A 10,812-nucleotide genomic window follows, 5' to 3' on the forward strand; every position below is an offset into this window, starting at 1 on the left:
TTAAGGCATAGCGAGGGTACAGTCAATTTGCATGTTTGTCTTTTATTAGTGTATATATATATATTATATATAATCTATCTATATATATATATGATGTTCAGTGATGTGTATACAATGTAAACCCTTTTAGGCAAACCCTGCCCCCCACAAACAAAGTCCAGATGTAGAAACGCCACAAAGAAAACTACAATAAAAACAAAAATTCATCGTGTATTAATATGGAGAGATCATCAGGATACATTTATAGTGAAAAAAATTTTAAGGTGAAAACTAGTAGATTGTATACTATCTTTTGTGCTAAAAATAGGAAGAAATTATATATTTATATTTACTTATATTTACCTAAATATTAAAAAGACACACAAAAAGCTAATAAAATGATTTTCTGTAGGAGGCTGGGAAGGGAGGGAAGGTAGATGGAGGCAAGGGTCCAAGTGAGACCTTTCAGAGAGTCCCTATTTATATTGTTTTGACCTTTGAATCATGTACATGTATTATTGATTGAAAAATAATAAAAAGATGAATCATCTTTTGCCTGTATTGTGTCTATTTCCTCCTGTTTCCTTTTATTGTTTGTTTGTTTGGTTGGTTGGTTTTTATCAAGCTGGTGTTATTGAGTGATCTGCAATGCCAGATTCTGAAGGATATATTATACTAGAGGCCCGGAGCATGAAATTCATACACAGCTATGGTCCCTAGGCCTGGCCTATGATCAGGGCCATCTTCCCAGCTGCTGGCAGCTATCCCATCACCTGCCACCACCCACCCCTGGTTCCCCGTTCAGAATCAGGCAATTGGAGCCTGCCAGCCTGGAGGGGAGGGACCAAGAGGTGGTCAGTACACCTCATAGCAACTGGTCAAGCGGTCATTCTGGTCATTCTGTTGTTTGGTCAATTTGCATATTACTCTTTTAGATATATACTAGAGGCCCAGTGCATGAAATTTGTGCACGGGAGTGTGTGTGTTTGGGGAGGGTCCCTCAACCTGGCTTTCACCCTCTTGTAAACTGGCAGACAGACATCCCTCTCACAATCTGGGACCCCTGGCTCCTAACCGCTGGCCTGCCTGCTTGCCTGATAGCCCCTAACCCCTCTTCCTGACTGTCTGATCGCCTCTAACCACTCGCCTGCCTGCCAATCACCCCTAACCACTTGCCTGCCTGATCACCCCTAATGACTGCCTGCCTGATTGCCCCAACTATTCACCTGCCTGCCTAATTGCCCCTAACTGCTCGTCTGCCTGTCTGATCACCCCTAACCACTCTGCCTGCCTGCCCAATTGCCCCTAACCACTCGCCTGCCCAACTGCCCCTAACCACTCGCCTGCCTGCGTTATTGCCCTTAAATGCTCTCCTGATTGCCCCTGTATGCTCACCTGCCTGCCCGATCACCACTAACAGCCTCTGCCTCAGCCCCCACCATGGCAACATCATTCAGAAGGATGTCTGGAATGACGTTTGATGGTCATTTGGCTGTCCGGTCTAATCAGTATATTACGTTTTTATTATTATACTAGGGGCCTGGTGCATGAAATTCGTGCACTGGGTGGTGGGGAAGGAGTGTCCCTTAGCCCAGCCTGCCCCCTCTCACATACTGGGAGCCCTCAGGCGTTGACCCCCATCACCCTCCAATAGCAGGATCGGCCCCTTGCCCAGGCCTGATGCCTCTGACAGAGGCATCAGGCCTGGGCAGGGGACCATCATATCCCCCCAATCCCCGGCTCCGCCCCCCACCCAGGCCTGATGCCTCTGGCAGAGGTGTCAGGCCTGGGCAGGGGACCCCCAGCTCCCCGCAGTTGCAGGCTCCGCCCCTGCCCAGGCCTAATGCCTCTGGCCTAGGCGTCCGGCCCCGGCAGTGGGGACCTGCAGCTGCAGCGGCCCCGCGATCGTGGGCTTCGCTTTAGGCCCAGGCAAGGGACCCCTAGCTCCTGGGACTGCCAGCTTCGACCGTGCCCAGCTCCCATCGCTGGCTCCATCCCTACTTCCTGCTATCACTGGCCAGGGAGGAAAAGGCACCTGATTCTCCGATCATGGCTGGGGGGCAGGGCAAAGGCGGCCCCAGGGCTGCCTTTGCCCTGCCCCCCAGCTCTTAGCTCCCCCTTGGGTTTCCGATCACTGTCAGTGGCAGGGGGCTTCTTCCTGCTTTCCCTTTCGCCTCCCTGCATTGTGCCTACATATGCAAATTAACCGCCATCTTGTTGGCAGTTAACTGCCAATCTTAGTTGGCAGTTAACTGCCAATCTTAGTTGGCAGTTAACTGCCAATCTTAGTTGGCAGTTAATTTGCATATAGCCCTGATTAGCCAATGAAAAGGGTAGCGTCGTACGCCAATTACCATTTTTCTCTTTTATTAGTGTAGATAGATGTGCTCCAATCTTTCCACTTCTAGGAAAAGAGGCCAAGGAGGATTGCTGAAAGTGATAGGGGAGGCAGCAGGGTGAACTCTTTTTTGGGGGGGTTTCCTCCTGATGAGGGGCTTAAAAAGACAGCAACCCACTTCTGCTACCCTCTGTCTCCACGGACACAATTTCTGATTGGCATTTGGCAGGACAGAGCAGTTGCAGGTACAGGACTGGGAGCGCCATTCTGCATGCAGCTCCCTGGAGAGTCTCTTCTGGCCAAGGAAAGCTTTGTTTTAACCATTTCTCCTGGAGCCAGGGATGCTGGGTGGTCTGGGGCAGAATGAAGGTGGGGCAGGGCAAGGCAGGGCAAGGCAGGAAGAAGTATGGGGTAGAAGACTGGGTGGGGGGGGAGAAGGAGAGGGTAAAATCTGTGTGTGGAGAAGGGGGAGGGCTGGCACAGAAGGAGAGTTGGGGTCAGCATAGGAAGGTTTGGAGGTACTGGGAGAGTAAGAGGGACCAGTAGGTGCCAGAACAGGGGAAAGGGTCTATGGAATCAGGTGGGGGTCCGTGAGTGTGAGTATAGACTAAGTCCCTTCCTCAGACACTGCCATCCCAGGTGGCTAGTGGGAGGAGTCCATAGCAAGGTGCTGAGCCCCTTACACTTTGTGTCTGAGGCTCCAGAACATGTGGCCAACACCCCCGCCCCTGCCACCCCACCAAAGTGCTGCCATTTGGAACACATTTGTAGACACATGGATTGATTTTTATTTTTATTTATTTTTATTTTTTATTTTTATTACCTTCTGGGGATTGATAGCCTGATCGCTGTTTATCAGTCTTTGGGTCTGTCCCTTTTCATCAGTCTATGTTGTTCTCTATAATCCACAAATGAGTGAGATCATATGGTATTTATCTTTCTCTGACTGGCTTATTTCACTTAGCATAATGCTCTCCAGTTCCATCCATGCTGTTGCAAAAGGCAAGAATTCCTTTTTTTTTTTTTTTTTTTTACCACAGCATAGTATTCCATTGTGTATATGTACCACAGTTTTCTAATCCATTCATTTGCTGATGGGCACTTAGGCTGTTTCCAAATCTTAGCTATGGTGAATTGTGCTGCTATGAACATAGGGGTGCATATATCCTTTCTGATTGGCATTTCTGGTTTCTTGGGATATATTCCTAGTAGTGGGATCACTGGGTCAAATGGGAGTTCCATTTCCAGTTTTTTGAGGTAGCTCCATACTGTTCTCCACAGTGGCTGCACCAGTCTGCATTCCCACCAGCAGTGCAGAAGGGTTCCTTTTTCTCCACATCCTCTAAAACACTTGTTGTTTGTTGATTTGTTGATGATAGCCATTCTGACAGGTGTGAGATGATAACGCATTGTCGTTTTGATTTGCATCTCTCGTATAATTAGTGACTTTGAGCATGTTTTCATATGTCTTTTGGCCTTCTGTATGTTCTTTTTCGAAAAGTGTCTATCTAGGTCCGTTGCCCATTTTTTTTTATTGGATTGTTTATCTTCCTTTTGTTAAGTTTCATGAGATCCCTGTAAATGTTGGAAATTAAACCCTTATCGGTGGTATCATTGGCAAATATGTTCTCCCATGTAGTGGGTCTTCTTGTTGTTTTGTTGATGGTTTCCTTTGCTGAGCAAAAGCTTTTTATTTTGATGTAGTCCCATTTGTTTATTTTCTCTTTAGTTTCCATTGCCCTAGGAGCATTATCAGAGAAGAAATTCCTTCGGCATATCTTTGCGATTTCGCTGCCTGTGGATTCCTCTAGTATTTCTATGGTTTCCCGTCTTACGTTTAAGTCTTTTATCCATTTTGAGTTTATTTTTGTGTATGGTGTGAGTTGGTGGTCTAGTTTCATCTTTTGGCATGTATCTGTCCAATTTTCCCAACACCATTTATTGAAGAGACTGTCTTGACTCCATTGTATGCTCTTGCCTCCTTTGTCGAATATTAATTGGGCATAGTTGTTTGGGTCGATTTCTGGAGTCTCTATTCTATTCCTTTGATCTATATGTCTGTTCTTGTGCCAGTACCAAGCTGTTTTAAGAACAGTGGCTTTGTAATACAGTTTGATATCTGGTATTGAGATCCCACCTACTTTGTTCTTTCTCAGGATTGCTGCAGCTATTCGGGGTCTTTTTTTATTCCAGATTAATTTGTGAAACGTTCGTTCTAGATTTGTGAAATATGCCGTTGGTAATTTAATGGGGATTGCATTGAATCTATAAATTGCTTTGGGTAGTATGGACATTTTGATGATGTTGATTCTACGAATCCATGAACACGGTATATTCTTCCATTTCTTTATGTTTTCCTCTATCTCTTTTTTCAGTGTCCTGTAGTCTTTGGCATATAAGTCTTTTACCTCCTTAGTTAAGTTTATTCCTAGGTATTTTAATTTTTTTGGTGCAATGGTAAATGGGATTGCTTCTGTAGTTTCACTTTCTGTAAGTTCACTATTGGTGTAAAGAAATGCCATGGATTTCTCAGCATTAATTTTGTATCCTGCTACATTGCCAAATTCATTTATTAAGTCTAATAATTTTTTGATGGAGTCTTTAGGGTTCTGTATGTACAGTATCATGTCATCTGCAAATAAGGACAGTTTACTTCTTCTTTTCCAATCTGGATGCCTTTTATTTCTTCTTCTTGTCTGATCACAATGGCTAGTTCTTCCAGTACTATGTTGAACAGGAGTGGTGAGAGGGGGCATCGCTGTCTGGTTCCTGTTTTTAGGGGGAATGGTTTTAGTTTTTGCCCATTGAGTATGATGTTGGCTGTGGGTTTGTCATACATGGCTTTTATTATGTTGAGGTATGATCCCTCAATTCCTATCTTGCTGAGAGTTTTTATCAAGAAAGGGTGTTGGATTTTGTCAAATGCTTTCTCCGCATCAATTGATATGACTATGTGGTTTTTTTTCTCCCAATTTGTTTATGTGATGTATCACATTTATTGATTTGCGGATATTGTACCATCCTTGCATCCCTGGGATAAATCCTACTTGGTCATGGTGTATGATCTTTCTGATGTACTGCTGGATCCAATTTGGAGGATTTTGTTGAGGATTTTGGCATCTATGTTCATGAGGGATATTGGCCTATAATTCTCTTTCATTGTATTGTCTTTATCTGATTTTGGTATTCGGGTGATGCTGGCTTCATAGAATGAGCTTGTATTCTTGGATCTTTTGACAAAGTCTGAGGAGGATAGGTTTTAGGTCTTCCTTGAATGTTTGGTAAAACTCCCCTGTGAAGCCGTCTGGTACTGGGCTTTTGTTTGCTGGAAGCTTTTTGATGACTGCTTCAATTTCTTCCATAGTTATTGGCCTATTGAGATTTTTAGATTCTTCCTGATTAAGTTTTGGAAGGTTGTATTTTTCTAGGAATATGTCCATTTACTCCAGGTTGTCTAGTGTGTTGGAGTAGAGTTGTTCATAGTATTTTCTAACAATCCTTTATATTTCTATGGGGTCTGTTGTTATTTCTCCTCTTTCATTTCTGATTTTGTTTATTTGGGTCCTCTCTCTTTGTTTCTTGGTGAGCCTGGCTAGAGGTGTATAAATCTTGTTTATCCTTTCAAAGAACCAGCTCTTGGTTTTGTTGATCTTTTGTATTGTTTTTTTTGGTCTCTATGTCGTTTATCTCTGCTCTGATCTTTGTTATTTCCTTCCTTCTGCTTACAGTGGGCTTTTTTTGTTGCTCTCTTTCTAACTCTTTGAGTTGTAGAGTTAGGTCATTTATTCTCATTGTTTCTTGTTTCTTGCAGTAGGCTTGTAGAGCTATGAACTTCCCTCTCAAGACTGCTTTCGCTGTGTCCCACAGGTTTTGGATTGTTGTGTTTTCATTGTTATTTGTTGCCATCATGCTTTTTATTTCTTCTTTGATCTCACTGGTAACCCAGTCGTTGTTTAATAGCATGCTATTTAGTCTCCATGTGTTTGATTTTTCTGGATTGTTTTTGTTGTAGTTAATTTCCAGTTTTATGCCTTTGTGGTCTGAGAAGATGCTTGATATGATTTCAATTTTCTTGAATTTGAAGAGACTTTGTCTGTGACCCAATATATGGTCAATCTTTGAAGATGACAAATGTGCACTTGAGGAGAATGTATATTCTGTGGCTTTGGGGTGAAATGTTCTGAAGATGTCAATTAATTCCATCTGATCTAGTGAGTCATTTAGGATTGATGTTTCTTTGCTGAGTTTCTGTTTAGAGGATTTGTCCAGTGGTGATAATGGGGTGTTAAGGTCCCCTACTATGATTGTATTGCTGTCAATCTCTCCCTTGATCTCCTCCAGAAGGTTCCTTACTTATTTGGGTGCTCCTATATTGGGTGCATATATATTTACCAGAGTTATTTCTTCTTGTTGGACTGCTCCCTTTAGTATTATGAAGTGGCCTTCTTGATCTCTTTTTATGTCCTTCACTTTGAGATCTAATTTGTCAGATATAAGTATTGCTACCCCGGCTTTTTTTTTCACTTCCATTGGCCTGAAAAACCTTTTTCCATCCCTTCACCATCAGTCTGTGTGTGTCTTTTTTTCTGAGGTGGGTTTCCTGTAGACAGCAGATATATGGGTCATGTTTTCTTATCCACTCATTTACCCTATGCCTTTTGACTGGGGAATTTAAGCCATTTACATTTAAAGTTATTATATAGAAACTTGTTAATCACCATTTTTGTTCTTTACCGCTGCGTTCCTTCTTTGTTTCCTATTTTTTCTATTTACAGCAGACCCTTTAGCAATTCTTGCATTGCTGGCTTGGTTGTAATAAACTCATGTAGACCATTTTTTTCTGTGAAGCTCCTGATTTGACCCTCAATTTTGATTGATAGCCTCACTGGGTACAGTATTCTTGGATTCAGACCCTTCCTTTGCATGACTTTGTATATTTCATTCCATTCCCTTCTTGCCTGATGTGTTTCTGTTGAGAAATCGGTCGCTAGTCTGATGGGGGATCCTTTGTAGGTAACTTTCTGTCTCTCTCTGGCTGCTTTTAAGATTCTTGCTTTGTCGTTGGTGTTTGCCAATTTAATTATTATGTGCCTTGGCATCGGTCTTTTAGGGTTCATTTTGTTTGGGACTCTGTGAGCTTCTTGGATTTGTGTGAGTTTTTTCTTCCCTATATCAGGGAAATTTTCTGTTACTATGTTTTCAAACAGGTTTTCTATTCCTTGGTCAGTTTCCTCTCCTTCTGGCACCCCTATTATTCGGATGTTGTTTTGTTTAGTGTTGTCCCAGAGTTCTCTTAGGCTCTCCTCCTGCTTTTTAATTTTTTTTTCTAGAAGCTGTTCTGTTTGGGTATTTTTTCCTACCTTGTCTTCTAGCTTGCTGATGTGGTCCTCTGCTTCTTCTAGTCTACTGTTGATGCTTTCTATTGAGTTCTTTATAGCAGTGATGTCATTTTTCATTTCTTCTTGGTTTCTCTTCATTTCCTCTTGGTTCTTCTTCACTTCCTCTTGGTTCCTACATATATTGTTGAATTTGTTTTCCATTCTTTTCATCCACCTAATGGCCATTTCTCTGAATTCTTTCTCTGACAGGTTGCTTGCCTCCATTGCCTCCATTTCGTTTACTTCCTTTTCTGATGATGCCTGTTTTTCTTTCATATGTGGGTTGGTTCTTTGTTTCACCATGATCTCTCTTCTCCAGGTGTTTGGTTATGTAGTTCTCTCTCTGCTGCGTTGATTTAAAGGCACAAAATACAACACAACAAGGCACAACGTACAAGGCACTGAACAAAATGTATTCAGGATATTAATAACCCCAAATAAAGGTGACCACCCAAGCGAAGAGAATTGGGGGATAAAGAAGAAAAAAGAGAAAAAAATTGAAGAGAAAAAGAAAAAACAAAAAAGAGTGCCGAAATGCGATTGGGAAATGGGAGAGACGAAAAAAACAAACAGTCCCCCCCCCCCAAAAAAAAAGTAAGAGAGAGAATGAAATAGAGGTGAGGAAGAAGCTATTTGTATGGGGAGAAAACTCTAAGAGAACCACAAATAATCTCAATGAATTCCAGCAGCAGATCCCTGGAGATTAATGCAAACTACAAACAACCACTAATATCAAGCAAGGCAAGGGAAAACAGAAGCACAAAAATAACCAGAGAAAGAAAAAAATAAGCAAAACAGAAAAATGAAAAACAAAATAATCTCCCAAACAAGCATAAGAAAAATCAATATACTCAAAATCAAGCAAACACTAGCAAAACGACAAATAGAGAGAGAAAAAAAATTGGATAGCGAAGAAAGATAAGAGAGAGGTGTATATGGATTTAGAGCAAGGGATTGGAAATTAGATATATAAGTAGGGTGAAATTTAGACAGTGGGTAAAAAGAAGGAATAGGGAAAATCTAAAGCAGGAATAGGGTAAGAGAAACAGGATAGCAAAAGGGGAAAAGTGAGGAAGAGAGTTTTGGCTTAAGGGTAAATGTGAGATAGAGAGAAATGATGCTAAAGGAATGATGAAAATAGAGTGTAGAACACTAATCCCAAAATAAAATAAAGAAAAATAAAAAAATAAAAAATAAAATGACACTTGAAAAAATGGTAAAATGATAGCAATAATACTGGTTAAAAAAATGTAGTAATTAAAAAGGTAAAATCAAGTGATGAAAAAAATAAAAAAATAATAAAATAGGTTCTTAATGAAATGGTGAAAAAAGAATTAAAAAAATATATAAAAATATGCAGTAGTGAAGGTGCTTCAGATCTTCTACTCTTCTTTTTGGCACGCCTTAGTCCTGCCAGGCATTCAGGAGAGTGTTGAATTTCCCTGCGATACACTGTCCCTCTGTCCCGTAAACCACCGTCCTGATTTTAAGGCAGGTTGTATTTGTTTACCAGACTGCCTTTATTTGTGATCACAGAAGAGACAGTTCATGGCTCTGCCTCTGGGTGTCAGTGTGTCTGGATTGACCTCTGAGGCTATAAGTCCTCTCTATCCGTAGGGGTTTTTTTTCTCTGTGGTACTTGAAACTGATTTGGGAAAGTCCACTGCCCAGAGCTGGTTCTTTAATGGTTACTGCCCGCTCTGTTTCCCAGGCTCCCCAAAAAGAACTTTCCCCTACAGGCTCTGTGAATGACCCCAACTGGGGAATCCCATGCACTGGGTTTAATAATCAAACACACGGATCTAAGGGGAACTGTAACAAGAGCCTGATATGTTGTGTGAATTCGCAAGCCTCCACCTTCCAGGTCTGCGCGAAGTCTCCACACTCCCACTCGCCCCTGGCACCAAGCAGCCGGGACAATGGCAAAGTCCAATGCTGCTTTTTTACATCCAGTCCAGCTATGGGCTTATTTTTAGCGTTCCCTTCTGCCAGCAGCCCTGTGGGGCCCCTTCCCCACTCACTGGTCATGCTGGTCCCAACGGCCACGGACTCTGTGGGGCGCAGATTTCGCCCTGCGCGCAGGAGCTAGGTCCTCTCTCCAACCCGAACTGCAAACTGCACCTTTAGGGGAAGTCTAAGCTTTCCGTGAGAAGAAGCAGTGCTTATCTGAGTTCACGCAGTCACGCTGCTTGAGATGCCCTGTTTCCAGGTTAGAAGCTGACCTCTGGATGCTGGCAACAGCCACCCAAGATGGCGCAGTCTCCGCTGCTGAGCTGGAACACCGAGAGAGGTTTCAGCCGCAGTCTCCAACCGTCCTTTTTTTTCTGGGGGTTCTCGGTCTTTCCTAGCTTCAGACAGTCTCTCAGCTGAAAATCCTCTGCCTATTCGGGCTGTATGTTACCCGTTTCAGCTGCTCACCCTTATCTGCTCCAGGACAAGGCACAGGACACGTCCGTTTATACCTCCGCCATTTTCTCCTCCTCCCACATGGATTGTTTTTAAGTTAATGCTTTTTAATTCACTGTTTCCCACTTGTCATTTTTTTTATTGAAAAGGTGGATTCTGCTGGTGTGTGTTCCTTTGCAGGGGAAGCAGGGGTGTTCTTCACGGGCAGAGATCCGATGAGAGACAGAGACAAAAGGCCCAGCAAGACATGGAGAATGAGTAAACAGGATCAGAGAGCAAGGAACAGGGAGAGAGATGCACAGGGCAAGACAGACAGACACAGAACCCAGGAAGGCTAAGGGAGGGACTCAGCCCTAAGGGCAGAGTGAGTGTGCTGAGAAATCCTGCTTCGGGAAGCCTGATCCCTTCCTCCAACTAAGGCCCCTGGGGCTGAGCTTGCTCTCCTCTGCACTCTGGTTCCGTTCAGGGTAGACATGGCTGAACTGGCCTCAGGGAAAGGGCTGGAAGGATGTGGCTGGCAATGGACTGAGTATGCAGGGCCAGGGTCACCGAGGGCTAGGGATCCCAGACCAGACAGAGAGAGGAGGACCTGAAGGCATTCCTTCCGTTTTTGAGAGAAGCCCGAATACCGAATCACATGCAGCGGCTCTGGAGAGAGGCGGCCCTGGCCTGCTTTGCCGCCTAGGGTGAATTCCCTAACAGGGAATTTGC

Source organism: Myotis daubentonii, chromosome X, assembly GCF_963259705.1.
Source record: "Myotis daubentonii chromosome X, mMyoDau2.1, whole genome shotgun sequence".
NCBI classification, from domain to species: Eukaryota; Metazoa; Chordata; class Mammalia; order Chiroptera; family Vespertilionidae; genus Myotis; species Myotis daubentonii.